We start from the raw sequence: 21399 nt of genomic DNA, 5'->3' as shown, positions 1-21399 counted from the left end.
AAGTAAAAAAAGGAAATAAGTAAAAAAGGATATAAGGAAAAAAGGAAATAAGGAAAACAGGAGAAATGGAAAAAAGGAAATAAGGAAAAAAAGAAATATGTAAAAAAGGGAAAAAGGAAATAATTAAAAAAGGAAATAATAAAAAAAACGAAAGAAGGAATAAGGATTTGAGTAAAAAGAAAAGTAGGAAACAATTAAAAACGGAAAAAAGTAAATAAGGAAAAAAGAAAAAGAGGAAAAAAGGAAATAAATAAAAAAGAAAATGTGTAAAAAAGAAATAAGGAAAAAAGGGAATAAGTAAAAAAAATAAAGAAGGAAATAAGGTAATACAGAAAAAAGGAAATAAGGAAAAAAGAAAATACGTAAAAAGGAAAGTAGGAAATAAAAAAAGTATATAAGGAATTGAGGAAATAAGTAAAGAAGAAAAAAAGGATAAAAGGAAATTAGTAAAAAAATATGTAAAAAAGGAAAAATCGAAATAAGTAAAAAATGAAATAAGTAAAAAAGGAAATGAGGAATAGAGTAGCAATGGAAGTAAGAAAAAAGGAATGAAGGAAATAAGTAAATAAGGAAAAAAGTTTAAAAGAAGAAAAGAAAAATTTTAGAAAGGAAATAAGGAAAAAAAGAAGTAAGGAAAAAAGAAAATAAGGAAAAAAAGAAATAAAGAAAAAAGGGAAAAACGAGTAAAGGAATAAAGGAAATAATGAAAAAAGGAAATAAATAAGAAGAAAAAAAGGAAATAAGGAAAAAGGAAATAAGTAAAAAAAGAAATAGGTAAAAAAGGAAATAAAGAAAAAAGGAAATAAGGAAAAAAGGAAATAAAGAAAACTGGAAAAATGGAAAGAAGGAAAATGGAAATAAGGAAATAACGTAATATGGAAAAAGCTAAATTAGGGAAAAAGGAAAACTAAAAATGGAAATATGGAAATAATAAAAAAAACGAAAAAAGGAAATATGTATAAAGGAAAGTAGGAAACAATTAAAAAAGGAAATAAGTAAATAAGGAAATAATTCAAAAAAAAAAAAGGAAATATGTAAAAAAGGAAATAAGCAAAAATGGAAAGAAGTAAAAAAATAAAGAAGGAAAAAAGGAAAAACGGAAATAAGGAAAAAATGAAATAAATGAAAAAGGAAATATGCAATAAAGGAAATAAGGAAAACAGGAAACAAGGAAATATAAAAATAAGAAAAATAGGAAAAATGGAAATAAGTAAAAAAGGTAATTAGTAAAATGGGAAATAAGTAAAAAAGGAAATAAGGAATAACGGAGATAAGGAAAAATGGAAATAAAGAAAAAAGGAAATAAGGAAAAAAGGAAATAAGGAATTAAGTAAAAAAAGAAAAAAGGAAATAATTAAAAAAGGAAATAAAGAAAAAAGGAAATAAGGAAAGAACGAAAGAAGGAGATAAGGTAATAAGGAAAAAATGAAATAAGATAAAAAGAAAATAAGTAAAAAAGGAAATAAGTAAAAAATGAAAGAAGTAGCAAAGGAAATAAGGAAAAAAGGAAATAAGGAATAAAGGGAATTAGTAAAAAGGAAATATGGAATAAAAGGAATGAAGTTGAAAATGAAATATGTAAAAAAGGAAAAAAGGATATTTATAAAAAAGGAAGTAATAAGAAAACGAAAGTAGGAAAAAAGAAAATAAGGTAATAAGGAAAAAATGAAATAAGGAAATAAGTAAAAAAGGAAATAAGGAAAAACGGAAATAAGAAAACAAGAGATTAAGTTAAAAAGGTAATAAGTAAAAAAGAAAATAAGGAAAAAATGAAAAAGCAAATCAAGAAAAATGGAAAGAAGGAAATAAGGAAAAAAGGAAATTAGGAAAAAAGGAAATATGTAAGTAAGGAAATGAAGGAAATGAAGGAAAAAAGGAAATTAGGAAAAAAGGGAATATGTAAATAAGGAAAAAAGGAAATAAGTAATAAGCAAATAAGGAAAAAAGGAAGAAGGAAAAAACGAATGAAGGAAATAAGGTAATAAGGAAAATATAAAATAAGGAAAAAAGGAAATAAGTAAAAATCGAAAATAGGAAATAATAAAAAACGAAAAATGGAAAAAAGAAATAAGTAAAAAAAGATGTAGAAAATATATGAAAAAGGAAATAAGTATATAAGGAAATAAGTAAAAAATAAAAAAAGGAAAAATGGAAATAAGTAGAAAAGGAAATAAGGATAAAAGGAAATAAGTAAAAAAGGGAATAAGGAAAAAAAAGAAATAAGGAAATAAGGAAAAAACGAAATAAATAAAGAACGAAGGAAGAAAATAAGGTAATGAGGAAAAAATGAAATAAGGAAAAAAAAAATAAGTAAAAAGGAAATTAGGAAAAATGCAAATAAGGTAAATGGAAATAAAGATATTGGGAAAAAGGAAATAACGAAATAAGGGAATAAGTAAAAAAGGAAATAAAAGAAAGGAAAAATGGAAATTAGTAAAAAAGGAAATAAGGATAAAAGAAAATAAGTAAAAAAGGGAATAAGGAAAAAAGGAAATAAGGAAAAAAGGAAATATGTAAAATAGAAAATAAGTAAAAAAGGAAATAAGGAAAAAATGAAAAAAGGAAAAAACTAATGAGGAAAAAATGAAATAAGGAAATAAGTAAAAAAGGAAATAAGGAAAAAAAGAGCTAAGGGAAATGGAAATAAGTAAAAAAGGATATAAGGAAAAATGGAAATAAGAAAAAAAGAGATTAAGTTAAAAAGGAAATAAGTAAGAAAGAAAATAAGTAAAAAAGGAAATAAGGAAAAAATGAAAAAAAGGAAATAAAGTAATGAGGAAAAAATGAAATAAGGAAATAAGTAAAAAAGGAAATAAGGAAAAAAAAAGCTAAGGGAAAACGGAAATAGGTAAAAAAGGAAATAAGAAAAAATGGAATTAAGAAAAAAAGAGATTAAGTTAAAAAGGAAATAAGTAAGAAAGAAAATAAGTAAAAAAGGAAATAAGGAAAAATGGAAATAAGAAAAAAAGAGATTAAGTTAAAAAGGAAATAAGTAAGAAAGAAAATAAGTAAAAAAGGAAATAAGGAAAAAATGAAAAAAAGGAAATAAAGTAATGAGGAAAAAATGAAATAAGGAAATAAGTAAAAAAGGAAATAAGGAAAAAATGAAAAAAAGGAAATAAAGTAATGAGGAAAAAATGAAATAAGGAAATAAGTAAAAAAGGAAATAAGGAAAAAAAAAGCTAAGGGAAAACGGAAATAGGTAAAAAAGGAAATAAGGAAAAATGGAATTAAGAAAAAAAGAGATTAAGTTAAAAAGGAAATAAGTAAAAAAGGAAATAAGGAAAAAAGGAAAACAGGAGAAATGGAAAAAAGGAAATAAGGAAATATTTGAAAAAGGAAGAAAGGAAATAATTAAAGAACGAAGGAAGAAAATAAGGTAATGAGGAAAAAATGAAATAAGGAAAAAAGAAAATAAGTAAAAAGGAAATTAGGAAAAAGGGAAATAAGGTAAATGGAAAGAAAGATATTGGGAAAAAAGGAAAGAACGAAATAAGGGAATAAGTAAAATAGGAAATAAAAGAAAGGAAAAATGGAAATTAGTAAAAAAGGAAATATGGATAAAAGAAAATAAGTAAAAAATTGAATAAGGAAAAAAGAAAATAAGGAAAAAAGGAAATATGTAAAAAAGAATTTAAGTAAAAAAGGAAATAAGGAAAAAATGAAAAAGGAAATTAAATAATGACGAAAAAATGAAAAATGGAAATAGGTAAAAAAGGAAATAAGGAAAAAAGAAAATAAGGAATAAAAGAAACAAGGAAATAAGGAAAAAATGAAAGAAGGAAATATGGTAATAAGAAAAAATGAAATAAGGAAAAAAGGAAATTAAGAAAACAGGAAAAATGGAAAGGAGGAAAAAGGAAATAAGGAAATAATAAAAAAACGAAAAAAGGAAATAAGTATAAAGGAAAGTAGGAAACAAATAAAAAAGGAAATAAGTAAATAAGGAAATAAGTAAAAAAGGAAAAAAGGAAATAAGGAAAAAAGGAAATAAGTAAAAAATGAAATAAGTAAAAAAGGAAATAAGGAAAAAATGAAAAAAGGAAATAAGGACAAATGGAGAAATGGAAATAAGGAAAAATGGAATGAAGAAAAAAAGGAAATAAGGAAATTAGGAAAAATGGAATATGTAAATAAGGAAAAAAGTAATAAACAAATAAGGAAATAAACGTATAAAAAAGGAAATAATAAGAAAACGAAAGAAGGAAAAAAGGAAATAAGTGAACAGGAAAGTAGGAAAAAATTAAAAAAGGAAAATAGTAAATAAGGAAAAAGAAAATAAGGAAAAATGAAATAAGTAAAAAAGGAAATATGTAAAAAGGAAATAAGGAAAAATGGAAAGAAGTAAAAAAATAAAGAAGGAAAATAGGAAATAAGGAAAAAATTAAATAGGTGAAAAGGAAAGTAGGAATTAAAAAAAATTTTAGTTAGTATAAAGGAATTAAGTAAAACAAGAAAAAAGGAAATAAGTAAAAAAGGAAATTAGAAAAAAGGAAATAAGGATATAAGGAAAGAAAGCAAGAAGGAAATTAGGTAATAAGGAAAAAAATGAAATAAGGAAAAAAGAAAATAAGTAAAAAAGCAAATAAGTTAAAAAGAAAAAAAGGATAAAAGGAAATAAAAGGAAAAGGATAAAAGAAAAGGAAAAAAAGGGAAAAAGGAGTGAAGGAATAAAGGAAATAATGAAAAAAGGAAATAAATAAGAAGAAAAAAGGAAATAAGTAAAAAATGAAATAAGTAAAAAAAGAAGTAAGGAAAAAAAGGAAATGAGGAAAAAGGAGAAATGGAAATAAGAAAAAAGGAATGAAGGAAAGAAGTAAATAAGGAAAAAAGTTAAAATGAAAAAAAAGGAAAAATATAAGAAAGGAAAAAAGGAAAAAAAGAAATAAGGATAAAAGGAAATAAGGATTAAAGGAAATAAGGAGAAAATGAAATAAGGAAAAAAGGTAATAAGGCAAAAAGGAAATAATAAATAAGGAAAAAATGAAATAAATGAAAAAGGAAATATTTAAAAAAGGTAATAAGTAAAAAAGGAAAAAGGGAAATAAGGAAAAAATGAAATAAATGAAAAAGGAAATATGCAAAAAAGAAAATACGGAAAACAGGAAACAAGGAAATATGAAAAAATGGAAAATAGGAAAAATGTAAATAAATAAAAAGGGAAATTAGTAAAATGGGAAATAAGTAAAAAAGGAAATAAGGAAAAAAGGAGATAAGGAAAAAACGAAATAAGGAAAAAAGGAAATAAGGAATTAAGTAAATAAAATGGAAATAAGTAAATAAGGAATTAAGGAAAAAAGGAAAGAACGAAAGAAGGAGATGAGGTAATAAGGAAAAAATGAAATAAGGAAAAAAGAAAATAAGTAAAAAAGGAAATAAGTAAAAAATGTAATAAGTAACAAAGGAAATAAGGAAAAAAGGAAATAAGGCAAAAAGGAGAAAAGGAAATAAGGAAAAATGGAATGAAGGGAAAAAGGAAATAAGTAAAAACGGAAATAAGGAAAACAGGAAATAAGTAAAAACGAAAGTAGGAATAAAAAAAGGAAATGAAGAAAAAAGGAAATAAGTAAAAAAGGAAATAAGGAAAACAGGAAAAAAAGAAATATGAAAATAAGGAAAAAAGGAAAAATGGAAATAATTAAAAAAGGAAATAAGTAAAAAAGGAAATAAGGAAAAATGGAAAAAAGGAAAAATGGAAATAAGGAAAAACTGAAATAAGGAAAAAAGGAAATAAGGAATTAAGTAAAATATGAAAAAAGGAAATAAGTAAATAAGGAAATAAGGAAAAAAGGAAATAAGGAAAGAACGAAAGAAGGAAATAAGGTAATAAGAAGAGAATGTATAAAGGAAAAAAGAAAATATGTAAAAAAAATGAAATAAGGAAAAATGGAAATCAGTAAAAAATGAAATCAGTAACGAATAGAATAAGGAAAAAAGGAAAAAAAGAAATAAGGAAAAAATAAAAGAAATAAAAAAGGATATATGCAAAAAAGGAAATAAGGGAAAAAGAAAATAAGTAAAAAATGTAATAAGTAAAAAAGGAAATAAGGAAACAATGAAAAAAGGAAATAAGTAAATAAGGAAAACAAGGAAAAAAGGAAATAAGAAAAAAAATTTGAAGGAAAAAAGTTGATAACGAAAAAAGGAAATAAGGATGGAAGTAAATAGTTAAAAAGAAAAGTAGGAAATAATAAGTTATAAAGGAAACAAGTAAGAAAGAAAAAAGTAGGTAACAAATGAAATAAAGAAATATGGAAATAAGGGAGAAAGGAAATAGGGAAAAATGGTAAAATGTAGGTAAAGAAAAATGGAATGAAGGGAAAAAGGAAATAAGCGAATAAGAAGAAAAGGAAAAAGGTAAAAAAAATTATAAGTAAAAAAGGAAAATAGGAAAAAATGAAATAAATGAAAAAGGAAATATGCAAGAAAGGAAATAAGGAAAAAAGAAAGAAGAAAAAAACGAAAGAAGGAAATAAATTTATAAGGAAAAAATGAAATGTGGAAATAAGGAAATAGGTAAAAAAGGAAATTAGGAAATAAGTAAAAATAGATGTAGAAAATAGGTAAATAATAAAAATTATTTAAAAGAAAAAAAAGGAAAAAAGGAAATGAGTAATTGGGGAATGAAGGAAAAAGGTAATAAGGAAAAAAGGAAATAACAAAAAAAAGAAATACGATAATAAGGAAAAAATGAAATGAGGAAAAAAGGAAATAAGGAAAAGAGGAAAGTAGAAATAAAGGAAATAAGGAAAAAAGGAAACTACGAAAAATGGAAACAAGGTAGTAAGGAAAAAATGAAATAAGGAATAAAGGAAATAAGGAAAAAAGGAAATATGTAAAAAGGGAATAAGGAAAAGAGGAAATAAGGAATAAAGGAAATAAGGAATAAGGAAAAAACGAAAGAAGGAAAAAGGAAATAAGTAAAAAGGAAAGTAGGAAATAAATAAAAAAGGATGTAAGGAAATAGGTAAAAAAGGAAATAAGTTAAAAAGGAAATTAGGAAAAAATGAAATAAGTAAAAAGGAAATATGTACAAAACGTAATAAGGAAAAAAGGAAATAAGTAAAAAAGGAAAAAAGGAAATTAGTAAAAAAAACAATAAGTAAAAAAGGAAATAAGGAAAAAAGGAAATTTATGAAAAAGGAAAAAAGAAATAATTAAAGGAGGAAATAATAAAAAAACGAAAGAAGGAAAAAAGGAAAGAAGTAAAAAATAAAGACGGATATAAGGTAATCAGGAAAAAAGAAATAAGGAAAAAGTATATAATTAAAATGGAAAGTAGGAAATAAAAAAGTAAATTAGTAAATAAGGAAATAAGTAAAAAAGAAGAAAAGGATAAAAGGAAATAAAAAAAAATATGTAAAAAAGAAAAAAAGGAAAATTGGAAATAAGTAAAAAATAAAATAAGTAGTAAAGGAAATAAGGAAATAAAGAAAAAAGGACAACATTTTTAACAACGACAACGACAACTTTTTCAACAACGACAACGACAACGTTTTCAACAACGACAACGACAACGTTTTCAACAACGACAACGACAACGTTTTCAAAAACGACAACGACGTTTTCAACAACGACAACGACAACGTTTTCAACAACGACAACAGAAATTTTTTCAACAACGAGAACGACAACTTTTTCAACAACAACAACGACAACTTTTCCAACAACGACAACGAAAAAATTTTCAACAACGACAACGATAAATTTTTCAACAACGACAATGACAACTTTTTCAACAACGACAATGACAAGGGCAACTTTTTGAACATTGACAACGACAACTTTTTCAACAACGACATCGACAACTTTTTCAACAACGACATCGACAACTTTTTCAACAACGACAACGGCTACGACAACTTTTTCAACAACGACAACGATAAATTTTTCAACAACGACAATGAAAACTTTTTCAACAACGACAATGACAAGGGCAACTTTTTGAACATTGACAACGACAACTTTTTCAACAACGACATCGACAACTTTTTCAACAACGACAACGGCTACGACAACTTTTTCAACAACGAACACGACAACGATTTGAACAACTACAACGGCAACGATTTCAACAGCGACAACGACAACGTTTTCAACAACGACAAAGACAACGTTTTAAATAACGACAACGACAATGTTTTAAATAACGACAACGACAACGTTTTCAACAACGACAACGTTTTCAACAACGACAACAGCAACTTTTTCAACAACGAAAACGACAACTTATTCAACGACAACGACAACTTTTCCAACAATGACAAAATTTTCAACAACGACATCGACAACTTTTTCAACAACAAAAACGACATCTTTTTCAACAACGACAAGGACAACTTTTTCAAGAACGACAACGACAACTTTTTCAACAACAACAACTTTTCCAGCAACGACAACGACAACTTTTCCAACAGAGACAGCAACAACTTTTTCAACAACGACAACGACCACTTTTTCACAACGACAACGACAACTTTTTCAACAACGACAACGACAACTTTTTCACAACGACAACTTTTTCAAAAACGACAACGACAACGTTTTCAACAACGACAACGTTTTCAACAACGACAAGAGAAATGTTTTCAACAACGAGAACGACAACTTTTTCAACTACAACAACGACAACTTTTCCAACAACGACAACGAAAAAATTTTCAACAACGACAACGATAAATTTTTCAACAACGACAATGACAACTTTTTCAACAACGACAATGACAAGGGCAACTTTTTGAACATTGACAACGACAACTTTTTCAACAACGACATCGACAACTTTTTCAACAACGACAACGGCTACGACAACTTTTTCAACAACGAACACGACAACGATTTGAACAACTACAACGACAACGATTTCAACAGCGACAACGACAACGTTTTCAACAACGACAAAGACAACGTTTTAAATAACGACAACGACAATGTTTTAAATAACGACAACGACAACATTTTCAACAACGACAACGTTTTCAACAACGACAACAGCAACTTTTTCAACAACGAAAACGACAACTTATTCAACGACAACGACAACTTTTACAACAATGACAAAATTTTCAACAACGACATCGACAACTTTTTCAACAACAAAAACGACATCTTTTTCAACAACGACAAGGACAACTTTTTCAAGAACGACAACGACAACTTTTTCAACAACAACAACTTTTCCAGCAACGACAACGACAACTTTTCCAACAGAGACAGCAACAACTTTTTCAACAACGACAACTACCACTTTTTCACAACGACAACGACAACTTTTTCAACAACGACAACGACAACTTTTTCACAACGACAACGACAACTTTTTCAAAAACGACAACGACAACGTTTTCAACAACGACAACGTTTTCAACAACGACAAGAGAAATTTTTTCAACAACGAGAACGACAACTTTTTCAACAACAACAACGACAACTTTTCCAACAACGACAACGAAAAAATTTTCAACAACGACAACGATAAATTTTTCAACAACGACAATGACAACTTTTTCAACAACGACAATGACAAGGGCAACTTTTTGAACATTGACAACGACAACTTTTTCAACAACGATATCGACAACTTTTTCAACAACGACAACGGCTACGACAACTTTTTCAACAACGAACACGACAACGATTTGAACAACTACAACGACAACGTTTTCAACAGCGACAATGACAACGTTTTCAACAACGACAACGTTTTCAACAACGACAACAGCAACTTTTTCAACAACGAAAACGACAACTTATTCAACAACGACAACGACAACTTTTCCAACAATGACAAAATTTTCAACAACGACATCGACAACTTTTTCAACAACAAAAACGACATCTTTTTCAACAACGACAAGGACAACTTTTTCAAGAACGACATTGACAACTTTTTCAACAACAACAACTTTTCCAGCAACGACAACGACAACTTTTCCAACAGAGACAGCAACAACTTTTTCAACAACGACAACGACCACTTTTTCACAACGACAACGACAACTTTTTCAACAACGACAACGACAACTTTTTCACAACGACATCGACAACTTTTTCAACAACGAAAACGACAACGTTTTCAACAACGACAACGACAAGTTTTTCACAACGACAACGACAAGTTTTTCAACAACAACAACGACATCGACAACTTTTTCAACAACAACAACAACAACGACAACTTTTTCAACAACAACTACAACGACAACTTTTTCAACAACAACAACAACAACGACATCGACAACGTTTCCAACAACGAAAACGACAAAATTTTCAACAACGATATCGACAACTTTTTCAAGCACAAAAACGACAACTTTTTCAACAACGACAACGATAACTTTTTCAAGAACGACAACGGCAACTTTTTCAACAACGACAACTTTTTCAACAACGACAACGACAACTTTTCCTACAACGACAACAACAACTTTTTCAACAACGACAAGTTTTTCACAACGACAGCGACAACTTTTTCAACAACAACAACGACATTGACAACTTTTTCAACAACAACAACAACAACGACAACATTTTCAACAACAACTACAACGACAACGACAACTTTTTCAACAACAACAACAACGACATCGACAACATTTTCAACAACAACGACAACTTTTTCAACATCAAAAACAACGACAACTTTTTCAACAACAACGACAAGGACAACTTTTTCAACAAAAGCAACAAAGACAACGACAAATTTTTCAACAACAACAACAACGACAAAGACAACTTTTTCATCAACAACAACAAGGACAATTTTTTCAACAACAACAACAATAACGACAACGACCACGATAATTTTTCAACAAAAATAACAACGACAACGACAACTTTTTCAACAACAACAACAACGACAACGACAACTTTTTCATCAACGACGACAACGACAACTTTTTCAACAACGACGACAACGACAACTTTTCCAACTACGACAACGATAACTTTTTCAACAGCGACAAAGACAACGACATTTTGTTCAACAACGACAATGACAACGACAACTTTTTCAACAACGACAACGACAACTTTTTCGACAACGAAACGACAACGACAACTTTTTCAACAAATACAACGATAACGTTATCAACAAACGACAACGTCAACGTTTTCAACAACGACAACGACAAGGTTCTCAACAACGATTACGACAACTTTTTCAACTACGACAACGACAACGTTTTCAATAACGACAACGTGTTTTACAACGACAACGACAACGTTTTCAACAACGACAACGGCAAGTTTTTTAACAACGACAACTTTTTCAATAACGACAACAACAACAACTTTTTCAACAACGACAACGACAACGTTTTCAACAACGACAACGACAACTTTTTCAACAACAACAACAACGACAACTTTTTAACAACTACAACAACGACAAGGACAACTTTTTCAACAACAACAACGACAACTTTTTCAACATCAAAAACAACGACAACTTTTTCAGCAACAACAACAACGACAAGGACAACTTTTTAAGCAAAAACAACAAAGACAACGACAAATTTTTCAACAACAACAACAACAACGACAAAGACAACTTTTTCATCAACAACAACAACGACAACTTTTTCAACAACAACAATAACGACAACTTTTTCAACAAAAATAACAACGACAACGACAACTTTTTCAACAACAACAACAACGACAACTTTTTCAACAACGACGACAACGACAACATTTTCAACAACGACGACAACGAGAACGAAAACTTTTCCAACTACGACAACGATAACTTTTTCAACAGCGACAAAGACAACGACATTTTGTTCAACAACGACAATGACAACGACAACTTTTTCAACAACGACAACGACAACTTTTTCAACAAATACAACGATAACGTTATCAACAAACGACAACGTCAACGTTTTCAACAACGACAATGACAAGGTTTTCAACAACGATTACGACAACTTTTTCAACTACGACAACGACAACGTTTTCAATAACGACAACGCTTTTTACAACGACAACGTTTTCAACAACGACAACGGCAAGTTTTTTAACAACGACAACTTTTTCAATAACGACAACAACAACAACTTTTTCAACAACGACAACGACAACGTTTTCAACAACGACAACGTTTTCAACAACGACAACGTTTTCAACAACGACAACGACAACTTTTCATCATCAAAAACGACAACTTTTTCAACAACGACTACGACAACTTTTTCAAGAACGACAACTTTTTCAACAACGACAACGACAATTTTTCCAACAACGACAACTACAACTTATTCAACAATGACAACGACAGTTTTTTCAACAACGACGAAAAGAACTATTTCAACAACGACAACGACACTTTTTCAAAAACAACAATAACGACAACGACAACTTTTTCAACAACAACAACAATAACAACAACGACAACTTTTTCAACAACAACGACAACGACAACTTTTTCAACAACAAGAAGAACGACAACGACACCTTTTTCATAACAACAATGTAATGGTTAAAGTGCGTCCGGGAAGGTTGGAGGTCGAAGAGCAGGTGGGAGAAGGTAATGTAAAAAAAAATATGTATATATTATGTATGGAAATAATGTAAAGAGATTATTAATTGAAACTATGAATATGTTTGTTCTTTTTGGGACTTCAATCCACCTTACTTTCATTATGTAATTAATCATTACACTTGTTTCTTTTGTTCTTCGGTATCGTCTCGCGTGTCCCAAAAGGGGGGAGCATTGGGGCCAGATAGCCACTTACGTTACGTGTGTGATGTGTGTGAATGTGTTTTCTTTGTTTTCTTTTATGTGTTTGTGGAGCATGAATGTTGAGAGGAGAGGGAGATAAATTGGAAGTTTACAGGCATGCCGCAGGACTGCAGCGAAGAGATTGGTCCTCTCTGAGGGCAGTCTTAAGGAAGATCGCCACTTTACTTCCGCGGCTGACCACGGCGGAGTAACTTGGGCGACGGGCGGCCAGCGGTCCAACTGCGATGCCAGTTTAAAACCCGCGCGTAAGGAGAAGAGCGCGCGCGGGCCGAACAAACGACAAATTGTGTCGTCTGCTACGCGGTGTTGGGAAAAACGGCAACACTGTGGGTGCTAGGTAGTCAGCGTGGCGAAGGAGACCGCTCTCTCGGTCTGCAACCTTCCCGCTGGACGCACCTAACTTGAACTCTCCTGACTTGAGATAATTCTCAGTGATGAAGCATGGACTTCGGAGTATGTGGGTTGAATGATTGTGTGTGTGTTAGCGTAAGGTATGTGGCTGTTGGTTTCATTTTGGTTTAAGGGGAAAGATCAATTTATTGTTGTAATTTTGGGGGAACCCATATTTGGTACTATTCAGTGGACATTTGTCTCCAATTTATTTATTCATGTGTGTGAGGTTCGTCGAGTGCAGGGGTAATTGTGATGTCAGTGGATTGGAGTCGTTAGTGTGGATCAGGGAAACTCTCATTTTGTTTAATGCAATTGTCATTTTGTAGAAAACCCAAAAGGTGCAATTGTCAAATAAATGCCCAAGTTGTGGTACGATTTGTTTCACAGAAGTGATTCTCTTTTCTTTTGGTTTATTGATCCCTTGCGTGAGGTGTCCCGGACGAATCCTCGTGGTTCTTTTAGTTTTAATTAAATGATTTCTCCACTGTTAGCTAGTCGCGAGCAAATTTATGTAACGCGGTACTACCCTCGTCTTTTGGGTTCTGAGATTTAACATTGGTAGTTGTAAGAGGGTTACATTATGGCGTTACAACAACAACGACAACTTTTTCAACAACATCATTAACGACGACATTTTTTTCAACAACAACAACAACGACAACGACCACTTTTTCAACAACAACAACAACGACAACGACATTTTTTTCAACAACAAAAACATAAACGACAACTTTTTCAACAACAAATACAACGACAACTTTTTAAACGACAACAGCAACAACAACAACGACAACGACAACTTTTTCAACAACAACTACAACGACACCTTTTTCGACAACGACAACGACAACTTTTTCAACGACGACGAAAAAGACAACGACAACTTTTTCAACAACGAAAACGATAACCTTTTCAACAACGACATCGACAACTTTTTCAACAACGACAACTTTTTCAACAACAACAACGACAACTTTTTCAACAACTACAACAACGACAACGACAACTTTTTCAACAACAACAACAATGACAACTTTTTCAACATCAAAAACAACGACAACTTTTTCAGCAACAACAACAACGACAACTACAAAGACAACGACAAATTTTTCAACAACAACAACAACAACGACAAAGACAACTTTTTCAACAACAACCACAACGATAACAACGACAACTTTTTCAACAACAACAACAACGACAAGTTTTTCAACAACAACAACAAATACAACGGCAACTTTTTCAACAACAACAACAACGAAAACAACTTTTTCAACAACGACGACAACGACGAATTTTTCAACAACGACGACAACGAAAACGACAACTTTTTCAACAACGACAACGATAAATTTTTCAACAACGACAACGACTACTTCTTCATCAACGACAATGACAACGACAACTTTTTCAACATTTACAACGACAATTTTTTAAACAACGAAAACGACAACTTTTTCAACAACGACGACTACGACAACTTTTTCAACAACGACAACGGCAACGTTTTCAACAACGACAACGTTTCCACAACGACAACGACAACGTTTTCAACAACGACAACGTTTTCAACTACGACAACGACAACGTTTTCAATAACGACAACGACAACGTTTCAAACTACGACAACGAAAACGTTTTCAACAACGACAACAGCAACTTTTTCAACAACGAAAACGAAAACTTTTTCAAAAACGACAACGACAACGACAAAATTTTCAACGACATCGACAACTTTTTCAACAACAAAAACGACAACTTTTTCAACAACGACAACGACAACTTTTTCAAGAACGACAACGACAACTTTTTCAACAACGACAACTTTTTCAACAACGAAACTTTTCCAACAACGACAACAACAACCTTTTCAACAACGACAACGAAAACTTTTTCACAACGACAACGACAACTTTTTCAACAACGACAACGTTTTCAAGAACGACAACGACAACGTTTTCACCGACAACGACAACGTTTTCAACAACGACAACAGCAACTTTTTCAACAATGAAAACGACAACTTTTTCAACAACAACAACGACAACTTTTCCAACAACGACAACGACAAAATTTACAACAACGACATCGACAACTTTTTCAACAACAAAAACAACAACTTTTTCAATTACGACAACGACAACTTTTTCAAGAACGACAACGACAACTTTTTCAAGAACGACAACGACAACTTTTTCAACAACAACAACGCTAACGACAACCTCTTCAACAACAACAACGTCAACGATAACTTTTTCAACAACTACAACGTCAACGTTTTCAACAACGACAACGACAAGGTTTTCAACAACGATTACGACAACTTTTTCAACCACGACAACGACATCGTTTTCAATAACGAAAACGTTTTTTACAACGACAACGAATACGTTTTCAACAACGACAACGGCAAGTTTTTCAACAACGACAACTTTTTCAATAACGACAACAATAACAACTTTTTCAACAACGACAACGTTTTCAACAACGACAACGACAACATTTTCAACATCAAAAACGACAACTTTTTCAACAACGACATTGGCAACTTTTTCAAGAACGACAGGACATCTTTTTTAACAACGGCATTTTTATCAACAACAACGACAACTACAACTTATTCAACAACGACAGCGACAGTTTTTTCAACAACAACGACAAATTTTTCAACAACATCATTAACGACGACATTTTTTTCAACAACAACAACAACAACAATGACAATGACCACTTTTTCAACAACAACAACAACGACAACGACATTTTTTTCAACAACAAAAACATAAACGACAACTTTTTCAAAAACAAATACAACGACAACTTTTTAAACGACAACAGCAACAACAACAACGACCTCTTTCTCAACAACAATAACAACAACTACAACGACACCTTTTTTGATAACGACAACGACAACTTTTTCAACGACGACGAAAAAGACAACGACAACTTTTTGAACAACGAAAACGATAACCTTTTCAATAACGACATCGACAACTTTTTCAACAACGACAACGACAACTTTTTCAACAACAACAACGACAACTTTTTCAACAACGACAATGACAACTTTTTCAGCAAAGACAACGACAACGTTTTTAACTACGACAACGGCAACGTTTTCAACGACAAAAACGACAACGTTTTCAACAACGACAAAGACAACGTTTTCAATAACGACAACGTCAAAGATAACTTTTTCAACAACTACAACGACAACTTTTTCAACAACGACAACGACAACTTTTTCAACAACGACAACGACAACTTTTTCAACAAATACATGGATAACGTTATCAAAAAACGACAACGTCAACGTTTTCAACAACGACAACGACTAGGTTTTCAACAACGATTAAGACAGCTTTTTCAACAACGACAACGACAACGTTTTCAATAACGACAACGTTTTTTACAACGACAACGAATACGTTTTCAACAATGACAACAACAACTTTTTCAACAACGACAACGTTTTCAACAACGACTACGACAACATTTTCAACATCAAAAACGACAACTTTTTCAACAACGACATTGGCAACTTTTTGAAGAACGACTACGACATCTTTTTTCACAACGCCATTTTTATCAACAACAACAACGACAACTTTTCCAACAACGACCACTACAACTTATTCAACAACGACAACGGCAGTGTTTTCAACAACAACGACAAATTTTTCAATAACATCATTAACGACGACATTTTTTTCAACAGCAACAACAACGACAATGACCACTTTTTCAACAAAACAACGATAACGTTATCAACAAACGACAACGTCAACGTTTTCAACAACGACAATGACAAGGTTTTCAACAACGATTACGACAACTTTTTCAACTACGACAACGACAACGTTTTCAATAACGACAACGCTTTTTACAACGACAACGTTTTCAACAACGACAACGGCAAGTTTTTTAACAACGACAACTTTTTCAATAACGACAACAACAACAACTTTTTCAACAACGACAACGACAACGTTTTCAACAACGACAACGTTTTCAACAACGACAACGTTTTCAACAACGACAACGACAACTTTTCATCATCAAAAACGACAACTTTTTCAACAACGACTACGACAACTTTTTCAAGAACGACAACTTTTTCAACAACGACAACGACAATTTTTCCAACAACGACAACTACAACTTATTCAACAATGACAACGACAGTTTTTTCAACAACGACGAAAAGAACTATTTCAACAACGACAACGACACTTTTTCAAAAACAACAATAACGACAACGACAACTTTTTCAACAACAACAACAATAACAACAACGACAACTTTTTCAACAACAACGACAACGACAACTTTTTCAACAACAAGAAGAACGACAACGACACCTTTTTCATAACAACAATGTAATGGTTAAAGTGCGTCCGGGAAGGTTGGAGGTCGAAGAGCAGGTGGGAGAAGGTAATGTAAAAAAAATATGTATATATTATGTATGGAAATAATGTAAAGAGATTATTAATTGAAACTATGAATATGTTTGTTCTTTTTGGGACTTCAATCCACCTTACTTTCATTATGTAATTAATCATTACACTTGTTTCTTTTGTTCTTCGGTATCGTCTCGCGTGTCCCAAAAGGGGGGAGCATTGGGGCCAGATAGCCACTTACGTTACGTGTGTGATGTGTGTGAATGTGTTTTCTTTGTTTTCTTTTGTGTTTGTGGAGCATGAATGTTGAGAGGAGAGGGAGATAAATTGGAAGTTTACAGGCATGCCGCAGGACTGCAGCGAAGAGATTGGTCCTCTCTGAGGGCAGTCTTAAGGAAGATCGCCACTTTACTTCCGCGGCTGACCACGGCGGAGTAACTTGGGCGACGGGCGGCCAGCGGTCCAACTGCGATGCCAGTTTAAAACCCGCGCGTAAGGAGAAGAGCGCGCGCGGGCCGAACAAACGACAAATTGTGTCGTCTGCTACGCGGTGTTGGGAAAAACGGCAACACTGTGGGTGCTAGGTAGTCAGCGTGGCGAAGGAGACCGCTCTCTCGGTCTGCAACCTTCCCGCTGGACGCACCTAACTTGAACTCTCCTGACTTGAGATAATTCTCAGTGATGAAGCATGGACTTCGGAGTATGTGGGTTGAATGATTGTGTGTGTGTTAGCGTAAGGTATGTGGCTGTTGGTTTCATTTTGGTTTAAGGGGAAAGATCAATTTATTGTTGTAATTTTGGGGGAACCCATATTTGGTACTATTCAGTGGACATTTGTCTCCAATTTATTTATTCATGTGTGTGAGGTTCGTCGAGTGCAGGGGTAATTGTGATGTCAGTGGATTGGAGTCGTTAGTGTGGATCAGGGAAACTCTCATTTTGTTTAATGCAATTGTCATTTTGTAGAAAACCCAAAAGGTGCAATTGTCAAATAAATGCCCAAGTTGTGGTACGATTTGTTTTACAGAAGTGATTCTCTTTTCTTTTGGTTTATTGATCCCTTGCGTGAGGTGTCCCGGACGAATCCTCGTGGTTCTTTTAGTTTTAATTAAATGATTTCTCCACTGTTAGCTAGTCGCGAGCAAATTTATGTAACGCGGTACTACCCTCGTCTTTTGGGTTCTGAGATTTAACATTGGTAGTTGTAAGAGGGTTACATTATGGCGTTACAACAACAACGACAACTTTTTCAACAACATCATTAACGACGACATTTTTTTCAACAACAACAACAACGACAACGACCACTTTTTCAACAACAACAACAACGACAACGACATTTTTTTCAACAACAAAAACATAAACGACAACTTTTTCAACAACAAATACAACGACAACTTTTTAAACGACAACAGCAACAACAACAACGACAACGACAACTTTTTCAACAACAACTACAACGACACCTTTTTCGACAACGACAACGACAACTTTTTCAACGACGACGAAAAAGACAACGACAACTTTTTCAACAACGAAAACGATAACCTTTTCAACAACGACATCGACAACTTTTTCAACAACGACAACTTTTTCAACAACAACAACGACAACTTTTTCAACAACTACAACAACGACAACGACAACTTTTTCAACAACAACAACAATGACAACTTTTTCAACATCAAAAACAACGACAACTTTTTCAGCAACAACAACAACGACAACTACAAAGACAACGACAAATTTTTCAACAACAACAACAACAACGACAAAGACAACTTTTTCAACAACAACCACAACGATAACAACGACAACTTTTTCAACAACAACAACAACGACAAGTTTTTCAACAACAACAACAAATACAACGGCAACTTTTTCAACAACAACAACAACGAAAACAACTTTTTCAACAACGACGACAACGACGAATTTTTCAACAACGACGACAACGAAAACGACAACTTTTTCAACAACGACAACGATAAATTTTTCAACAACGACAACGACTACTTCTTCATCAACGACAATGACAACGACAACTTTTTCAACATTTACAACGACAATTTTTTAAACAACGAAAACGACAACTTTTTCAACAACGACGACTACGACAACTTTTTCAACAACGACAACGGCAACGTTTTCAACAACGACAACGTTTCCACAACGACAACGACAACGTTTTCAACAACGACAACGTTTTCAACTACGACAACGACAACGTTTTCAATAACGACAACGACAACGTTTCAAACTACGACAACGAAAACGTTTTCAACAACGACAACAGCAACTTTTTCAACAACGAAAACGAAAACTTTTTCAAAAACGACAACGACAACGACAAAATTTTCAACGACATCGACAACTTTTTCAACAACAAAAACGACAACTTTTTCAACAACGACAACGACAACTTTTTCAAGAACGACAACGACAACTTTTTCAACAACGAAACTTTTCCAACAACGACAACAACAACCTTTTCAACAACGACAACGAAAACTTTTTCACAACGACAACGACAACTTTTTCAACAACGACAACGTTTTCAAGAACGACAACGACAACGTTTTCACCGACAACGACAACGTTTTCAACAACGACAACAGCAACTTTTTCAACAATGAAAACGACAACTTTTTCAACAACAACAACGACAACTTTTCCAACAACGACAACGACAAAATTTACAACAACGACATCGACAACTTTTTCAACAACAAAAACAACAACTTTTTCAATTACGACAACGACAACTTTTTCAAGAACGACAACGACAACTTTTTCAAGAACGACAACGACAACTTTTTCAACAACAACAACGCTAACGACAACCTTTTCAACAACAACAACGTCAACGATAACTTTTTCAACAACTACAACGTCAACGTTTTCAACAACGACAACGACAAGGTTTTCAACAACGATTACGACAACTTTTTCAACCACGACAACGACATCGTTTTCAATAACGAAAACGTTTTTTACAACGACAACGACAACTTTTCATCATCAAAAACGACAACTTTTTCAACAACGACTACGACAACTTTTTCAAGAACGACAACTTTTTCAACAACGACAACGACAATTTTTCCAACAACGACAACTACAACTTATTCAACAATGACAACGACAGTTTTTTCAACAACGACGAAAAGAACTATTTCAACAACGACAACGACACTTTTTCAAAAACAACAATAACGACAACGACAACTTTTTCAACAACAACAACAATAACAACAACGACAACTTTTTCAACAACAACGACAACGACAACTTTTTCAACAACAAGAAGAACGACAACGACACCTTTTTCATAACAACAATGTAATGGTTAAAGTGCGTCCGGGAAGGTTGGAGGTCGAAGAGCAGGTGGGAGAAGGTAATGTAAAAAAAATATGTATATATTATGTATGGAAATAATGTAAAGAGATTATTAATTGAAACTATGAATATGTTTGTTCTTTTTGGGACTTCAATCCACCTTAATTTCATTATGTAATTAATCATTACACTTGTTTCTTTTGTTCTTCGGTATCGTCTCGCGTGTCCCAAAAGGGGGGAGCATTGGGGCCAGATAGCCACTTACGTTACGTGTGTGATGTGTGTGAATGTGTTTTCTTTGTTTTCTTTTGTGTTTGTGGAGCATGAATGTTGAGAGGAGAGGGAGATAAATTGGAAGTTTACAGGCATGCCGCAGGACTGCAGCGAAGAGATTGGTCCTCTCTGAGGGCAGTCTTAAGGAAGATCGCCACTTTACTTCCGCGGCTGACCACGGCGGAGTAACTTGGGCGACGGGCGGCCAGCGGTCCAACTGCGATGCCAGTTTAAAACCCGCGCGTA

The sequence above is a fragment of the Ischnura elegans genome, chromosome 1 (genome assembly GCF_921293095.1).
Source record: "Ischnura elegans chromosome 1, ioIscEleg1.1, whole genome shotgun sequence".
In the NCBI taxonomy this organism is placed as follows: Eukaryota; Metazoa; Arthropoda; class Insecta; order Odonata; family Coenagrionidae; genus Ischnura; species Ischnura elegans.
This window is presented reverse-complemented; position numbering follows the sequence as displayed.